The 19606-nt window shown below is 44.5% G+C and overlaps 1 long non-coding RNA gene across 2 annotated transcripts in view; it reads left to right on the top strand.

Annotated features, from left to right (window-relative positions):
• Positions 1–19606, top strand: part of LOC144761961 (uncharacterized) — a 326519-nt gene that overhangs the window by 276684 nt on the left and 30229 nt on the right. The window contains exon 3 of one of the 2 annotated variants that reach the window (XR_013595983.1): positions 14021–14070. The exons of the other annotated variant lie outside the window; for it this stretch is intronic. This is a non-coding gene — a long non-coding RNA (uncharacterized LOC144761961). The remainder of the gene's footprint in view (positions 1–14020; positions 14071–19606) is intronic. 2 annotated transcript variants of the gene reach the window in all.

Genomic DNA, 19606 nt, shown 5'->3' with positions numbered 1-19606 from the left:
ATTCCTGCCTCATGCCCGGAGGCCACTGGCATTTCTTAAAGGTTCCGCTCCTCCTGCATTCTATCGCTAGGCCTCTCTTCGCCGACAGGGCTGTGGGTGGTGTGGTCGATTCCCCGCCCTCTCAGCATATTCTTGAGCCCACTTCCTCCCCGGCTCTGAATATGCAGACCTCGTTGGCTCCATACCTTTAGCTGTATTTGCTGGCTTGAAAATGTTTTCCAGTGTAGATCAATGCATGTAGCCTTATTGTATAGCTGAGGTTATTCTGATAGGTCGTCTCGTTGAAAACATTTGTCTCAGTTTTGGAATAAATGTATTTTTTGCATTCTAATTCTGATACTCATGTAAAGCGCTCTGATACCTTCGGGTCTAGCCAGTTCTATATAAAACCTTTCAAATAAATAATTGTGTCTGCAAAACTGTGCAGTAGGGTTAGCGCCAACACGAAATTCATGCTCGAAAAACATTTGAGCGCTTTATTCCCCATTGATTACTGCAGAACTAAAACACGGGTGGAAATTCACATTCAAATAGTGTTTGCACCCCGGTGTATTTTTTGTGATCACAACACTTGGAATAAAGTCACAAGTAGCAGGATGTTTATCTAAGTTACTGTCTCACTCATTACTATCTGCTTCCCTCGATGCTTCCCTCTCTCGTTTGTCTCACTTTCCTGCCTTTTTTCTGTGTCCCCCCCTGGGTGCTGTGACTGCATCCCCCCTCCGACCCCCCTTCATGGAACTATGCTTTTCTGTATATAGAGATAACTCTAATCACTAGTATATGCAGTAGACCTTTGTATATCTACCATTCCTACGTGACTCTTAGAGTATATCCATTTGTATCCCTTCCCTATGTATATAGAGATAACTCTAATCACTAGTATATGCAGTAGACCTTTGTACTCTCTGCCATTCCTATGTGACTCTTAGAGTATATCCATTTGTATCCCTTTCCTATGTATATAGAGATAACTCTAATCACTAGTATATGCAGTAGACCTTTGTACTATCTTCCATTCCTATGTGACTCTTAGAGTATATCCATTTGTATCTCCTTGTAGTGTTGGTGTAGGAAGCAGGACTCAGACGAAGTGGAAGGTTAAGGTATTTATTCCAAGTTAGGTTACAGGTATAAGTTAAGGAGGAAGAAGAAACCCCACCAGGAGCAGTATGTTACTTGCTCAGCCCAGTTATCAACTGACTCCTAGAGTCCAGTTCCTAGCATTCCATGACATCATATCAATGATAACATTCCACAGGATAACTAGACTGGCATAGGAGAGATGCCAGACATGACACATCTTCCCCTTTATAATGGAATCGAAAATGTAAAACATAACTGCAACAAAATGAACATAGATTGGCGATGAAGAAAGAATATAGTAAGAAACTCAAGGAAGGGTATAAAGGACGATGAAGAAAGAATAAGGTAAGAAACTGAAAGGAAGGGTATAGATGGAAGAATACATAAGTGGAAGAATACACTACACATCTTCCTCTTTATAATGGAATAGAAAATGTGAAGAATAATCACAACAACATAAACATTGATTGGAAAAAGAATATGGTGAAACTATAAAGACGGAACATCAAGAATAAGAAGAGAAGACAATAAAAGTATGTAGAATATAATGGAAAGAATAGAAAAGGTTATAAGTATACAGAATATAATGGAAAGAATAGAAAAGGTCAAAAGTATTTAGAATATAATGGAAAGAATAGAAAAGCAAAGAAGTGAAAGGAGACACATCTTCTCTTTCAAGAACAAAAGAGAAGTACTCAAAACATTCAAGGTTATAGTAAAACACACCAATTGGCCAGACTGGTATGAAGACATGAACCGGCGAACGGAAGACAATGGAGAAAAACACAAAAAAGGATTATAAGAAAAGTATCTAAAACAGGAGAAAACACAAGAATCTCCCGGAAAGTAAACATAAAGAAAGGTGAAAATTACACCGAACAGGAATACGAACAATTAGAAGGAGAGAAACAAAAAACAATTGCCAGTACAATTCTAGACAGACATTTCTAGAAAGAAACCCTTGCGCAAGGTAAAATAGAAACTGGCAGAACATTAAAAAAAAATATTCAGAACTGTTGAAGAAAATTTATACAGGACTTTAGAAAAGAATAAAAGGAGAAGCTCCATGTACATACTGATGTCAGTAACATAAAGTATGAAACATAAAAAAAAATTGCTACTCATGAACACCCACTCACATAAAAGAGAAATGGAAATTACATGACATAGTATAAGCGGTACTCAATTACCAACTGTAACATCATGAAGAATAAGCCGTAGCTTTTTTTTTAAAACATAACTTAAACTGTAAAAGTTACTAAGGAACATCCACTCACCTAAAAGAGATATGGAAATTACAACCTGAAGATTAAGCAGTATATTTTAAACATTTCCTAAACTGCAAAAATTTACTCAAGAACATCCACTCACCTAAAAGAGATATGGAAATCATTACCTGAAGATTAAGCAGTATATTTTAAACATTTCCTAAACTGCAAAAATTTACTCAAGAACATCCACTCACCTAAAAGAGATATGGAAATCATTACCTGAAGATTAAGCAGTATATTTTAAACATTTCCTAAACTGCAAAAATTACTCAAGAACATCCACTCACATAAAAGAGATATGGAAATTACATCAAGTATTTGAACAGTTTAAACTGCCAACAGAAACAAGTAAAATAGCATTAGAAATTAACGCCTGTCTACTTGGTGTTTTGGTTAAGAATTATCAATATCATAAATAACTCAAAAACACATAGAAAATTGTAGCCGATAAATGGCATTGTGACAGGAAATAGTGTATAACTAATTAAGTTAAAATTAATAGATTTTGAGGAAGGAATGACAAGCAGAGCTATAATCAAGTCTCATGAAAACAATAAATTAAAATAAATAAAGTAGTCACCGTAGTCATGAAATAAGACGGCAGCACTGTAATCAACTCCTTGGAATTATATGTAGTAAGTAAACAGTACCTTCTCATGAAGATCGTTAAGAAAGATAGATCTCTGTGCCTATCACTGATGAAAATGCAGGAAAGTATTTTGAAAAAAAACATATTTATTTCATGGTGTGCATATCGCCGTTAAAAATGTTGAAATGCGACAGGCAAATTTGTGTAAGAGCGTGCCTATCGCTGTTGTAATTATTTAAAAGCGGAAACAAATTCATTTCAAAGCGTGTCCATCGCCGTCAAAAACGCTGAAATGCGACAGGCAAATTTATGTAAGAGTGTGCCTATCGCTGAAAATGCAGGGGACTGCATAAGAAGATGAGATGTTGGAGACTGAACGTGAGAAGAATTGATGATGAAAAGTGTCGACAAAATGGCGGCACGTCGTAGACGCTGTCTCGGGTGGTTCACTGCACGCCAAGGCAGTAAAATATTGATTCAGAGATACCTTGTCACTCAGCAACGTCACAACCGAAGGATTGGAGGAGCGTGAGGCTGAAGAAGGTAAGGGCACGCGCCTCTGTATGCGCTCGTGAAACATTTAAAATATGGTGGAGTCAGTTCAGATCAACTGTCAACGGAGGCACATAGGAAACACGGCATAACTTTTTAATAAATTAAATAACAAAGTACTTACAGCTGACGTTCAGAACACAGTGAAACTTTGATCTGAAGCAATAAAGGTATGTGTGTGACAATGACCTCGTCCCCCAGTAGCACAACACAGATGAAGCAGGTCCGCCGAAGAGAATTGGAAAAGAAAAGTTAACGGCCAAACTATGACTGAAAGTTGTTAAAGGGATCACACGAATAAGACACTTTTTCTCACACATAGTGAATAGATCCAACGAAACTCCTTTGTGGATAATGTATAGTGGATGGCATTTGAAATTAGGCAACTCCGGGTTGAAATCTAACTCAAAAACGTTGTGCCAGCAATTTTAGTGGAATCAGTTCAGTAGGAATAATTAAAGAAAAAGGGTTCGCATCATGACGGTACCAGCATAAGAAGCAGGTAGACTCAGTGTGGCAGTTGGTAAGAGGTACATCTCACTGCCGCTCTAACATCTTTCTGCCGTTTTTAGTAATTGAGGCTTCAGATTTCACACGGCTTCAGTTCAAGCACGAGCAGAATTATAGTAGAAGGTGGTAGAGTGGTATTCACAACACTCGCAGGAAGGTTATATTATGAAGATTGAACCAGAAATAAAGTGCAAACTGAAGCAGGACTTAAGCGGAGATTGGCACTTTAATCATGTGGGCGACTGTTAGAGTGGTCACTGGTGGGGTTCGCAGGGTGCCAATATGCTTAAGAATAAGTAGTTTGAAGAAAAAGAAGTTCAATACCTTGAAGTTGCTTTAATCTTAGAAGTCCTTGGTGTAGTAAGTTGAAGTTCACCAGAATCGTCGCCAAATTGTAGTGTTGGTGTAGGAAGCAGGACTCAGACGAAGTGGAAGGTTAAGGTATTTATTCCAAGTTAGGTTACAGGTATAAGTTAAGGAGGAAGAAGAAACCCCACCAGGAGCAGTATGTTACTTGCTCAGCCCAGTTATCAACTGACTCCTAGAGTCCAGTTCCTAGCATTCCATGACATCATATCAATGATAACATTCCACAGGATAACTAGACTGGCATAGGAGAGATGCCAGACATGACACTCCTCCTTGTGTGACTTTACAGCTTGTACATTTGTAATTTTTTCTGTTTGTATCCTTTATGTAACGCATGTAATCCTAAGTCCTTATGTTTTTCAACTGGTTCTTATGTAAAGCGCTTTGACACCTTCGGGTAAAGTTCGCGCTATATAAAATCGCATATATAAATAAGATCAAGGTAACTATTAGCAGCAATACTACGTGTCTCTCGGACATCTTTCAAGTGCTCACCGTCCTTTTCCCCCCTGAACCCCCCCCCCTCCCCCCCCTCCAAGGGGCGGCAATCTGAGGGATAGCCCCGGGCACCACAAGCTCTAGCTACGCCCCTGAGACGGTCCCTCCTACTCTATGGTGGCGGACAGACTCAAGTCCGTCCACCATCATAATCGGCCCCATAGTTTGCTGTCTTTTGGAGACCAAACCCCGGAGAACGATGGTAAGCCTACCATAATTCAGCTGACAAAGAGATCGTAATATTGGGGTGTTGGCTGATCCCAGGTTTGTGTAGACCCTGGGATTGTGTTAACGAACTGTTCCAAATAAACTTTTTCCACCATTTCCTCCGCGGTGGACATGTTGGGCTTCAACCATTGACTACCCAAGTCCTGGATACGATAAAACAACGCCCACAGGTTATCATTTAAGGACTGTTTTTCCTTCTTGAAGTGGCACCTTTAACACTCTGTGTCACAATCCAACCGTTCCAGAATGGTCTTTTAAATGTTTTCATAAAATGTCATGCCTGAGGGATTAGCAGCCTGGTATGCAGATTATAATTTACCTGACAACAGGGAGTGGTGTATTTACCCCATCGTTCGTGGGGCGAAGCAACCCTTACAAAATTTGTGAAAAAAAAATCTGGGTCCTCACCGGCCTGATATTTTTGCAGTACTGAATGAGGTACATTCAGGAGTACTTTTGTGTTAGCATGGGCATCAGTGAGTGTTAAAATAGCTATGTCATAAACTTGTTTGTTGTCCACATTAAGGGACACCTGTGTTTTCATGATGTTTTGAATGCTCTCACTGTCTTGCTGCGCCACTTGGGCCTCTTGTTCAACCACAAGCATCAGGTGTCTTTGTACCTCTGCTACCTATTTAATCATATATGCCACCCCTAAGAAAGGCCTAATCAGCCCTAAGACAGGATGCTATATGTTAGGAAGTGAAACATGTATATTTACATATTTTTTTCTACCCGTGACTGTTTAATCTCTTGTCCTGTGTACAATTTGTACTGTTAAAAACTGTGTTTTTTTGCTTGTGACTGTTTGAATTAAACTCTTGGTTTCTGTGAATGTGGTACTGTTTTAAACTGCTGTTTTTTCTGCCCATGACTGTTTGAAAATCTGTTCTAGTTTCTCCTGTACTGTGCTTAGGCATGCAGGAGAGACCCCTCCACCCCCCACTTTTGAATCTTTAAAAAGTAAAAAGGCAAACTGCACCCTCAGAGACTAAGCAGAGTGTGTATATGAGACTGCTGAATCTGCTTTAAGATTTAAAATGGTGTTTGGGAAGTGTATGTAACCCTCATTTTTGGCTAGAAAAAGGGATTTGTTGAAGTTTGCGAAAAACGGTCTTTAAGTGGCTTAGATCTGGGACTACTTGCAGGGTGAACCAGGACCAGCAAAGTGTGGATTGAGCCTGTTTGTATCCAAGGAGATTCTGTTCTTCAGGAGCAGCTCACTGCCTCCTGACCCTCAGCCTGTGCTTGAAGTCACACGCTCCTTATATAGGTTTGCCAATGGATGTTACATCTCTGCTCTAATTGGCTGCTATATCTGTTTTTTCTGTTGGGCTTAAGGTTTGGGTTCTGAGTGCCTGATAGGTCTGGCGTTCTGACTGGTCCCTGGGGTAGTAATTGTATTGGACTTAGGGCATAGGGTAAGAGTTCTGAGTGGTAGAAAGGAGTAGGGTGTTGATTGGTTCCTGGAGCTAAGATTTCTGTAGAGCCTAGGAATTAGGGTTCGGACTCAGATTGGCTGCTAGGACTGTGATTGGATATTACAGCCTGGTTTCCTATTGGTTCTAGGGTTCAGAGGTATTGTTCTGAAAGGTTAGGGCTAGGGTTTCTATTAGCTGGAGGTGTCACCTGAACAGTAGGGCTATTTAAGATTAGAGCTTAGGGCGTCTCAGCACGGGCGTCGAGGCTAAGGGCAGTTGCCTGTTTGGGCCTGTTCTTGACAGGTCAGTCCTCGGGCCAGAAATGTTGCCCTTTTCTCCATTCACCAGCAACCACCCTTCAGCCATTCACAAACATATTAACACACTTACAACAAATGCACTCTACTCTTTTACTGCAAACAAACCCTTACCAGTTTTCATTGTCACAACATCACCAAAAAACACCACAAACCACATCTATTCACACTACCTCACAATGGTACTTTCACTCACACACAAAAACAGCATTGTATCGTATACCACTAACTAATCCACACATTTCCAACACAACCCACATCCACACTATACATACCTATATCCCATCCAGACACACACTCCCTGCTCATACAAAGCACCATCTCTACCCTCTACTTACTCCTAAAAGACCCCTTTCTGTCACCACCAAACCTACACTCGATCTTCCATCATTTCATTCACCAACACCCACCTCCTATTTTCACCAAAATAACACAACCACACAACCCTTACATTCCACTCTACCACACATATTACCTTTCAAGCAACCAAATCTATACACACACTCTTAACTCTTGTTCCTCTCCTCTCACAAATTACATACACTCCTTTCCAAAACACTTCACAACCCTCTGTACCATTCAGCTTCCAACCACCAACAATACTTTACATACAAATATTTCTGAAAAACAACTGCATCTTTATCTACTAGACAATTTAGAACCTTGCTACATGACTCATATGCTGCCCCACCACTCCTAATCATACACCGTCCACCCTAAACAGACACAAACATTATGAACAATACGCCACTCTTCACAACTATGCATCTCCATATCTACTGCACAACAAGGCTACTCTACAAAAACAACACAGCTCACTAACTCACTCTCAACCACCATCTCCACACGCATACCACAGAAAAGCTACACTATTGCTATCCTTATACAGCTAATACCAGCACTGATGACATACCTGCTATAAGTCAACAAAATGCTGCTCACTCTTCTACAAAACAAAGTCACACCATCACCAGAACACATTCTCTAATCTACCTACTAATTAATGTTCGATGACTCGCTAAAAAACAAGCATCACATGTACGACCTTCTCACTGACACACAATGTGACTTACTCTTCATAACTGAATCATGGCTGGGAGATGACATGGCTCCAGTGTTGCATGAAGCCGTTCCTCTAGGCTCTAACAATCACCCAAAATGGTAGTCAAAAGAGAGGAGGTGAGTTGGCCTAGCTGTCGTATCACAGCAAACATTAAATATCAGTAATGTAATTAATGTAGCTGTTCTTGAATGTTTGCCTTTTCTACTGCAGGTCCGTATTCCACACAAAACTCCCCTACATTGATGAAGAAAGTCATCACCCTTCTTTGACCCAGTTCAGACTTCCGACGCATGTTAAGACTACATGCAAAGAAAATAGAACAAGTTTACAGTTGATAAAATGCTCCTGGACTCATGTGATAGCAGCCTTCCCTGCATGCAGAGGTGTGGTGAGGCGGCCAGAGCGACTGACTCCGGAGCGCGGGGATCACGGTTCGATCCCCGGGTGCAGCGCAGCTCAGCTCAGCGCAGCACCCTGTAACTCCGGGCAATAGCTCACTTAATCTCGCTGACGGCCCGCAGCGCCTTGAGACCCATAGGGGCAGAGGCGCAACTAGAGCCAAATTTCGGGGGGGGGGCTAAGAAAAAATTTCGGGGGGGGGGCTGAACCTTTGATTAGTAGGCAGAGTGGAGCTGCAGGGCCTCCAACAAGTGGTGAAACAACAGCAAGGCCTAATTAGCATTCAAATGGTCTTTTAAAGACCTGTGAAACGTTCGGGTGTGGCTGTGTGTGTGCCCGGGATCTGTCTCATCCCGGGCTGCCACACACGAGGGGGGGGGAAAGGGGGGTGGGGGGGCTGAAGCCCGGTAAGTCCAATGGGTGTTGCGCGCCTGCATAGGGGTGATTAGTTTGCGCTTTACAAATACCGGATACATACATTACAAATACCGGACACGTGAATAAAGCACAAGGTTTGCGCTTTTGTGCAACTAAAAGCAAACTGTGTTTTGTCTAACAACCTTATGTCCTAAAATTTGCTCACGTGCCCTATGGTATTTGTTGGGACTGGCAGAAGGAAATGTTGATTTTTATACCATGCTGTTAAAATCTGGCAGAAGTGGTACTGCCAACAGTCGCTGTACTATATATTAGATATACTACATAATATATATTAATTATTATCCAGAGGGAACATGTACTACAACCCCCAAGAAAGAAACCTGTGTTGTTATTTATTTCTGCTGTCATTTCAATCATCATGTATCAGAAATAAAATGCAGTGACCGAGGAAGCGGATTGATTTTACAGTGTGGCTTCCTCCCTCCGTCCTCACCTGTCGGTAATGGAAGATCCTCACGTGGCCTCCAGAAAATCATGTTTTATCGCTGCAGAGAAGGGGCCTTCGAGCGATGGCTGCCTGAACCCCGGCGGATCAATAGGCAGCAGACAGGTCTCGCCCAGAAGAGGCAGGCGGCATCTTTAACGCCGTCCTGGGTTTGGAGAATTTAGTGTTCACACTGAAAACACAACAATAACGCATGGATTAATAGCAGCGGGAGACTGCTTGACTTTGATGGAAAAATCGGCCGAGTGGTAAATAAAGAGCAACGATTTGTCAATGTGAAAATATTGGGAAGAATGTTATAGTTCTGCAGTGTAAACTCTGTCCAGTGAAACACAAGCAGCCATAAATTCAGCAAAGGTCATGAGCATGCAGGGTAAGGTTGGGTGCAAGTTAGGGAGTCTTTTTCTTCTTTCGTAGAAAGATCCAGCCTTAAATCTATTGATTCCTATTATTAATGTATCCACCTTAAAGAACATCCCTCCAAGAAGCTCTTGTATTCTAAAACCTCGGATATTTGCACCCAAACGGATATTTCTGAGGATCTTGTAATCAGCGTTATGTATTGCTATTGGTCTGTAGTAGGAGGGATCCAGTGGATCTGTATGTGGTTTCCAAATAGGGATCAGGGAGGCTTCCCTAAGTGACTGAGACAGGGTACCCACCTAGAGTGCCTCTTGGTAAAGCCGCTTCAATTTTGGGGACAAGTGTATCTGAGTAGGCCTCGTAAAATTCTACAGAAAGGTCCTCTTCAGGCCTTTATAGCTGCTTTTATCTCCTGTGATGTTATGGGGTCATCTGATTCAGTACAGGTGGATCGGATATTGGGCAGAGTTAAGTCCCCTAGAAAATCTTGGATTGCCTGAGAGGAGTTATTAGGAGCAGCAGTGTACAGACAGCAGTCACATTAGGGAAGAGTGTGGCAGATGTCCTGCTGTGAGTAAACCAATGTACCAGAATCATCCCGAAGGGCTGTGATGGGGGGACCTGGATTCTGAAGATAGGATCCTGGTGATCAGGTGGCCTGATCTGCCTGCTTCGGCTTGTGTATCGGCTGTGTATGCGGAATAATTTAGACAACAACGTTTTTTGAGGAGTCACGCTTCTTCCTTGTGGAGATCCCCAAGAGTCCCTCAAATGGAAGTGCTAATCACCACTTGCTTTTCTGTCCTTTTATAGTCTCTCTCAATAGTGGACCTGTCGGACTCTGAGAGTGAGAGACAGGCACTGATAGTCATTTGTATGCAATAGCTATGGGTGATCACCTTCATGGCTTTTCACTCCAACGCTTGTCTGAGGGCCGAGTCATCATTGTTGTCTAAGTATTCTAGTAACTGAGATGCCAGGTCATTGCGGGGGGGATCGCATCCTCCAGCAGCGACGTGGGAATTTGCCAGGTAGGATCAGGACGGCAGGGGCTACCCCACTTCAGGGATAGTAACATGAGGTCATGGTTGGATATGTGTCTGCCTAAATAGTCTGCAGTCGTGACTGGTGGGCATGTCGCTGGATGAAACCATTCTGTCTGAGCGTACACACAGATCATGTACTTGAAATTACAATGAGTGAAGTTTAGTCAGCGGGTTACAGAGGCGCCAGACGGAAGTGAGGGATCAGTGGTGTAGCCACTGGGTAAACGCTGTCACATTTATGACCGCTGGTGCTGTTGGTAGGGGTGGGTTGGATCTATCCATAGCTGTGCCAAGCACACTGTTAAGGTCTGCCCTATATGCCAGGGGATGTGTGCCCAGGGTGCCAGCTGCGTGTACAGTTGGGCTAGGAATGTAGGTTGGCATGCGTGTGGTGCATATTGTCCATAAACAGTTGGATTCTGTCCAGCCTCCCCATATGGAACACATATCAGCCATCAGGGTCTATGAGCATTTCTTGGGCTGCAAAGGAGACCCCCCCCCCCCCACCCCACTCTGATCCAAGTTGCAGCCTACCGGGCCTTAGTGGAGAAATTAGTGCAGAAGTTTGTCCCCTCCATCGTCTTTGGCAGCAGAGACCCCCGCACAGTCAATGTCTGATTCCTGAAGGTAAGCTATATGTATATCGTGTTGTTATAGTAGTGAGTGTATTTTTTAATGCCTAACAGGATACTTTATGTTACAAATGTATATTGAGGTCAGTGAGTCACTTTGCTGATGTTAGCTTATGGGGTGTGTCTTAAGGTTTGCCTTAGTGATTGCACCAGGGCTTCTTTTGAAGGCAAGAAGCGGAGGAGACGTTCAGTTAGAATTTTGTATGGGAAGGTGGAAAAGAAAGACAGGGAGAGGGGCAGGTGGTATCAGATCTTCCCAGCGTATATACTTTGGGATTAATTACAACAAAACACTGCAACAACATGAAACTGTTTGAAATGAACATTGAATACTACAGGCAGTCTGCAATTGCAGACTTTCCAAAGTCAAATGAAAGCTACAAGGCTTGTAGTAAAAACAAAAAAAGGAGGGGGCCCTTTCTGTGGGTATAAATGAGAAGCCCAACTAAGTAGAATGGAACCTGGGCCCATATCAATAAGAGTTGTTTTGGGTTTTGGGGGGAGCCATAGTGCTGTCGAGAGAGGCAGCTTCAGGTAAGGGAGGTGAGTCTGAGTGAGCGGCAATAACCCACAAGAGGAGAAACAAGCATTTGCAATGCAATCAGTCTCGCCTTTGAGACCTTATATGTATTTAGCTATGCAGCTCATTAGCCTGGGTGCTGAAACATCTACTGTTCTTTAACATGGAGAGAAAGTAAGCACCAAACTGCGTGACACGCCAGGTATGGGAACACATGGAGAGAAATATTGCCTTTCAGCGGGAAATGGTATAGTCCAAAGCTCTGTTTTTAATGTAAAATCAGGGCCTTCGGTGGTCATATCACTGAAAATACAAGATTTAAAAAAATATTATTGTCTACGAGTGCTTTTGGAAGACAATTTCTATGGACTGGAATCTAGAGATTGCTAAAGTGATTCTGATACTTTACTGACCTCTGCTGGTCATTTTCTATCAAGAAAGTTAAATAGCGGCAGTTGCCAGAAAAAAATAAAATAATAAAGTGCCTCAGCAGAAAGCAATTCTGGTATATTACTGCCCTCTACTGGTCGTTTTCTATCAAGACAGTTAAATAGAGGCAGTTGAACAAGCAGAATGCAATTCTGGTGTTTTACTGATCTCTACTGGTCATTTTCTACCAAGACAGTTAAATAGAGGCAGTTGAACAAGCAGAAAGCAATTCTGGTATTTTACTGACATCTACTGGTTGTTTTCTATCAAGACAGTTAAATAGAGGCAGTTGAACAGAAAAAAGTCTCTAAGCGGAAGCAGACAAGTCTTCGTGCTGATCTGCTGAGCCCACAAAGTACATACACCTATAAGTATATACTAAAGTATATACAAGAGGTCTCGAATGCTCGGCCTAAAAAAGAGGGGTCTCAGCCGCTTTGGAGAGATCTCATTACACAGAAGTAGTGTTAATGGGACGGGGTTTAGACAGGTTCCTCGGGGGTCTGGTACATCACGAGTGGGGGAGTGTTTTCTCGATCCTTGGAAAGGGACGGGGGTCTGAGAGAGGCCCTCTGAGTCCAATGAGCTGGAGTGGGTCCCCGGTATGGGAGGGCGTACATCCCTGAATGATGCAGGCAAATGTTGAGCTGTCAGCATCTGCTCTGGAGAGGTAGTCATGGGCGACTCTGGGTGTGAGGTCGGGTGCTACATCTGCAGTCTCCTACCAACATGCTGTTGGTTTTCTGAAGGCTTCCGTCCAATCCCAATCCCATACCGACTGTGGGTCAGTGAAGAAGACATTTTTGCTGTTAAGAATAATTTTTAGGTGGGCAGGAAAAAGCAAAGAATACTGCATGACCAGGTCTCATAGCTTGCGTTTGATCATCATGAAGAATGCTCATTGTCACTGTGTCACCAGGGTATAATCTGGGAATAGTATTATGTGATGGTTTTCATATGTCAGGTGTGTTTGTTTCCGGGCAACTCAAAGGATTGCGTCCTACTCCGGGAAATGAAAGACACGGACCACCATGGACCTCAGTGGAGCCCCTGGGCTGAACACCTCGCCGGGACCTGGTGGGCAGGCTCTATAATGTAGAAGGAGGCAAGTTCCACAGTTTTAAAACTAGGACTCCATAAATCTTACTGTATTTGTGCCCCCAGTCCCCTCAGGCATTCCCACCACGCTGACAATGTTGCGCTGCGAATGGCCCTCTACATCTTCCATTCTGTCTTCTAGGAATTGGACCCAGTCTGTGAGATCATGTTGCTGGTAGTGGTTATCTCTGATCTGGGATTGTATTGTTAGCAGGGAGTTTACTGCTTAGAGAACTCTGTCAGAGAGCTTCTGTCAGTCGTCACAGAGAAGGTTGACATCCAGCACAATGATGTCTATTTTAGATTTCAATAATGTTCTGGTGGCGGTGACAGCAAGTAATATTTGGTTGAGTTTGCTCGGGTTTGTAGCTGCAGTATACCCAAATCTGTTGTGAGGGGCACGTCTGGGGGTTGGTCATTGGGCTTCGTGTGTCATGTGTGTCCTTCTACTGTTCGAGTAGTGCAGGGACCCCGGGTGCGAGAACAGGGAATAGAATTCTGAGGTTATGTTGTGGCTGGCGAATGTCCAGTTTACTTGGAGACAAATTGACACCCGCTTGCTCTTAATATAGTGGTGCTGGGATGACACAAGCAGTACCAGGTCTCAGGGGGTCTCTCTCATTTCTTCCTATTCTGTTTTTGCAAATTACCTTATTATTTAGGAGAATTGTTTTGTTTATGTACAGTATTGTGACGTCCTCCTTGATTCTTTTTCTCTTGAAGCACTCTTTCTCTCTTTTTAGGTGAGCATTCCTGACTGGAGACGCTCAACCAAAACAACAGGTACAAACAGGTAATTGACAGAAATAAAAAGAAAAGAAATACATCTTATTTCCTCCCTTTCTCTAGTTTTTGCCTCCTATTATCTCTTCCTGCATCTGAAGCTTTCTTTAATATGACTATTATATATATGGCTTTTCTGGTCTTTCTTAATTCAAAAGGTTCAAAGGTTTCAGTCTCTGAACTTTACAGGTTATTTACCGGTTTACCTTTCTGTTTTCCTTTCCTCAATTCTCTAATTCATTATCACTTAATCTGATGCTGAAATGTGTATTTAAATAAATAACTTAAAAAAGGTGGTATCAATACTCTGGGGCTGTTATTTCTGTGCTATGCACATTCCTTGTTTCTAGATTGTGCTGCCAAAATCATCTCGCGACCACACCCTAGCAGATCAGCACCAGCTGCGGCCCGTGCAGGTAGAAGCAGTGGGGTGGTGGGGCCGGGTGGGGCTAGATTTCAACGGACGATGACGAGGGAAAATTAAATAAAGAATTCATTTTCCCTCATCATCTTTCGTTGAAATCTACCTTCACCCTGCCCCACTGCTCTTACCTGCACGGGCTGCGGCTGATCAGCACCCATCTGGCTGAGCCACACTCCTCTCGGGGCGTGAGGGATGGAGTCTGCACGCTTCTCTGGATGGCTCAGCTGATCCCTTCAGTATGCGTGTCAGGGGTGGCTCTTCCACTAGGGCGGAGAAGCGTTGCCCCACTGCTTTCTCGCAGTGTGAGAAGCAGAAACAAAATGGTAATAACTTTCAGTTTTTACCATTTTATGTTTGGTTGCGGGTGGGCCGGTTGGCGGGGCTGATCTGCGAACAGCCAGGGCAGGGGAGGAGTGGTGTGCCCAGTCCTGAGGGCGCAATGACTGTTTGGTCAGCCCCCTGGGGCAGCCCAAACCAGTCATGCACACTCTGATTTTCTCCATGAAGGCTGCATGACCTCCCCGTAAGCCACTGGCTGGGCGGCGTCCCCACCAATCACAACGCTGCTTGCAGCATTTTGATTGGCTTTGGGGAGGGCCTGGAAGGAGCCTGTTTGCCTGCTTCCTTTTCCAGTAGAGCAGGAACAGGAGCCGAGAAGACGCGGGACCCAGCCAGCAGAAAGGTAAGTCTGTTGTTTGGGGGGGTTAAATTAAACCCTCCCTCCCCGCGCAACCCCCCTCCATGCACAAGCCTCCACCGAGCAACCTCCCCCGCCCCGCACATCCCCACCACCCGCAAGTCATGCCCGCCGCTACTGATGCGTGTGGTCTGCGTTTTCAAGCTGGTCCTGGCATTGAGAACCTGTTTCGTTTCCTCTCCTCTGGACCAACACAATGTGTCCTTCTTTTTGGCATTTTCTGCACCTCCTCCTCCCCCCGAGTCGTCTCCTATCCTGTATGCTTCTCATCACGCCTCTTCCTCTTCTGGATTAAAATCCTGAAGAAAGAGTGGAAACTTTCTTTCTCTCCTATCCTGTTTGTCCTTTCTCTGTTTTAACAATGTTTTTCCTTTTGCAGGTCATGTCCCTGTAACAGCTGTTGCACCAGAGTCAGGCATGTTCATCTGATACCTTAACCCCTTAGCTGCGGCGGCTATTCCGCCGCAGCGCTAGGGGGGGGGCGCGCGGCGCTCCCGTACTCGTGACGGAACCGCTCCGTCACGAGCCTCGGGTGGGCTGTGCTTGTGACGGAGCGGTTCCGTCATGGCTCCGCCCGCTCAATAGAACGCGCCGCGCAGGCGCGGCGAGCAGGGTGTGACGGAACCGCTCCGTCACCAGCACAGCCCACCCGAGGCTCGTGACGGAGCGGTTCCGTCACGAGCATGGAACGGTTTAATGACATCCTTTAGAAAGTGAGCAGTTTCCTACCGAAGCCAGGAAGCATGTATCATCCACCCTCTGGCCTCTATTGCAGGTTATAAATGGCAAGTTTTTGCCCTCGCTAGTTTATGACCTTGAAACCTTTCCAGACAAGTTGAGAGAATGGCTAAACTTAAACTATTCAAGGCTATTCAGATCAATCTTCAGACTCCCAAATTCTACCCCCGAAACAAGGATTGGTATGGGCTGCAAACCTGCTGAAGCTCTAGTTTAAATTTAAAAAAGCAGTGGTTGGGAGCTTCAAATTACATCTCAGTCAAGATCTGACCAATTCACCTGCCTCACTTTGGTAAATGCCATAGAGATGTCCCGTATAGATCTTCAAATGGTTCAACCATAGTCCTTGAACATTTCTGCTGCTTCAGATGTCTCCTGATGAGAATTGTGAAAAATCAATCAGTGAAAAATAATTAGCTCATGCTACAAGCTAAGACCCACAATACATTTGTAGCACCAACCTATGCAGAGTTCCAGCCACAACATATATATGACTGCCCTTGTGCAGGACCTCTAAATTAAAATATTTAAGAGTGCAAATGGGTTTATTGGAGAGTGGCTCAAGGATGGGAATATGTATATCTCAACAACTCTAGTCGCTTCTGCCCCTATCCGAAACAATCTTTGGCCCATGTGCTGTGCAGCCCCTCCTTTGAGCAGGAAAGAAGGGTGCTGCTGAAACCACTAGTCCTGGAACTGAACATTCAATCTTGTCAGGATGCAATCAAGCATTGCTTCCAGGAAAAAGACTGTAGAATTATGGTGAGATTCTCGTAATACATGTCGCGAGGAGGACCATCCAATAGCTAAAGTCAAACAGCTGCTCCCGTAAAGCACAAATGACAGTACCTGCAAAAAGCACATAGCAGTTTCTTCATAATTGCTCAACCAACTGATGTAAAATGTCTTAAACTCAAAACTATTTTTATTCTTGCCGAATCTGAGGAGCGTTGCCAGTAGACAAACTATGTTTTAATATTTTATCTGCATTTTAGAACATTACCTATTGGCGGTTGCTGTAGTTAGCTATAGTTAGGACCTAGTGCCCATAGGAAGAGCGTTTTTTCATTTGCCAGTAACATTGGCACAGTTACTGGATGATTTTAACACAGCGGCTCGGGCTTTGGAAGGCTGCACCACCCTGCGATGCCAGAGGGGCACAGGCTCAAAATCAGGTCGTTGCCTGAAGTGGAGTAACAGTTGGTAGGATTTTCATCTACTGAACATTTGCGGCCCATCGAAGGTCGTTCGGACTCTGTGTTAGCTTGGATCCCATTTGGGTATAATGCTGGCTACGGTGCACACTACAAATCCCAGCAGGCAATCCGATATCTCATTAGATCAACCCATTGGAGGGCCACCATTTAAGTCATCTGCACCAGTACCAAAGCAATTATCTGAGCGCAGCCTATGACGAAGGGAAGAAGTTCCCGAAACGCGCCAGGCAGACAGAGGAGATTACAAAGTGCTCAGTGTGCTGTTTAATGAAAATAAAGACTTTGCCTGATAAACGTTGCCATAGGAATTCCAACTGGAAACAAGAATCCTGCCGAGAAGTGGAGTCTACAAACAGCGTGATGGCAACACTGCATGCTGGGAGACGAAGTCCCAAAGAGGAAGCGCCGTGACTCCATGCAACGTTTTACCGGGATCCAAACACTACTTCAGTGAATTGGACACTATATAAAGACTCACTGAGGAATTGGAGCAACAGAGGCACCTCATAATACTAAGAGGGCATTTGAAAAAGGACTACTTCCGAAACGCGTCATGCCCGAACTTTTAATAAATGGTGTTTATCAAAGCCCCGCTGTGCCGCCTCAAATCTACTTCGAAACGAGTAAGATTGCCTTTGGAAATATTAGCGTGCTCTCACCGGCACGCGAGGATGGCCCTCCTTCAAGCGTTAGGGGAGTCGTCAAGTTGTGGAAGACTTCCCGACCGCCTCACACTACGGAAGCGGTGGAGAAACGCTGCCAATGGTGGTCCACACTTTGATGGAGGGGTGCTGTTACTTAATCAACATCCCCGACTCCACCGTGAAAGGAAATGTGAGGCTGGGAGTGAGGGTTATTAACACCAAATGGAGCCCAGAACAATTGCGCAAAACCCCTACCTGGTAAACAATAGTCTACAAACAGCGTGATGGCAACACTGCATGCTGGGAGACGAAGTCCCAAACCGGAAGCGCCATGACTCCATGCAACGTTTTACCGGGATCCAAACACTACTTCAGTGAATTGGACACTATATAAAGACTCACTGGGGAATTGGAGCAACAGAGGCACCTCATAATACTAAGAGGGTATTTGAAAAAGGACTACTTCCGATACGCGGTATGCCCGAAATTTTATTAAATTGTGTTTATCAAAGCCCCGCTGTGCCGCCTCAAATCTACTTCGAAACGAGGAAGATTGCCTGTAGAAATATATATATATATATATATATATCACCTACTGGCAGTCGCCAGTAGGTAGTTATAGTTAGGACCTAGTTACCATAGGAAAATCGCAACATTCTATTTCCAATAACTTTAATTTTCAAAATGTATGTCCAGATCCAGTCCGCTCCTATCTTGAAAGTTCCGGGATGAATCGTCAAGGGGGGGGGGGCGAGAAAAAAGGGGGGTCCCAAATGTGTTTTCCCCATGCAATTTCCCATAGGAAACTTTAGACACGGCTACAGCCCGAACTGCTGAACGGAATTACACCAAATTAGGCAAAAAGGTAGCCCTTAGTTCAGAAAGAGCCCTTTTTGTTAAAATGGAGTAAATCCATTCAGTAGTTGCTGAGAAAATCAAAATTTAAAAAGTTTCGATATCTAGAGGCGTGAAGGATCCGCGCACCCTCCCGATCACGACCTTCATGCTAATTGGCTGTCAACACTCCAAATCAGGAAGTGATGCCAGCCATCTTGTGCCTCGGTAGAACTGAGGCACAAGAAATCAGGATACAAATGCAAAAAAAAAAAATAGAAAAGGGGGCAGGGTAGAAATACCCTGACCCACTCGGCCTGTTCAGGGGGGCCCAGAAGAATCCGTGGATCCGGCTGAAATTTTTTAAAATTCGAAGCGCGGGCTTCGTTATTAATTAGCCGCCAGTTGGGCCAAGTCCCGGGGGCAATATTAAGATTGTAATGGAGGCCCAAAGGGGCCCCCCAGCCCCGGGGACGGCCACCCCAGGGACTTTGAAAAAGTATTTGCGGGGGGCTCACGGCTCCCCCCCGCAGCCCCGGGGACCACCACCCCCGGGGGCTTGTTTAGTAAATGGGTGGGGGGCTCAAAGGCCCCCCCAAGCCCTGGGGACCGCCACCCCCCGGGGCTTTTATAAAATATTGGAGGCGGCACATGGCACCCCACGCAGCCCCGAAGACCGCCACCCCGGGGATTGTTTTTAAAAACTAAAAACTACCTGTGTGGGGGGGGCTCGATACTCCCCACACGGCCTGGGGACAGCCACCTCCCCAGGGCTCTAATTATTTAAATTGGAGCCAGTGATGGCCATGGGGACCGCCACTCCTGCAGTGTCTTGGGCTGCCCACCCCTAGGACACTGCTGTTTGCTATGGCAGGGTGGGAGCCTCGCGGCTCCCGCCCTGCCAAAGCAAACTGCTTTGGTTTTTGGAAGAGAGAGCAGGAAACCTGCTCTCTCTTCCGAAAATCAAAGCCGAATGCTTTTCCACACAGGGA

The sequence above is a fragment of the Lissotriton helveticus genome, chromosome 6 (genome assembly GCF_964261635.1).
Source record: "Lissotriton helveticus chromosome 6, aLisHel1.1, whole genome shotgun sequence".
In the NCBI taxonomy this organism is placed as follows: domain Eukaryota; kingdom Metazoa; phylum Chordata; class Amphibia; order Caudata; family Salamandridae; genus Lissotriton; species Lissotriton helveticus.
The sequence above is the reverse complement of the archived record's forward strand: the minus strand, read 5'-3'. Positions and strand labels throughout refer to the sequence as shown.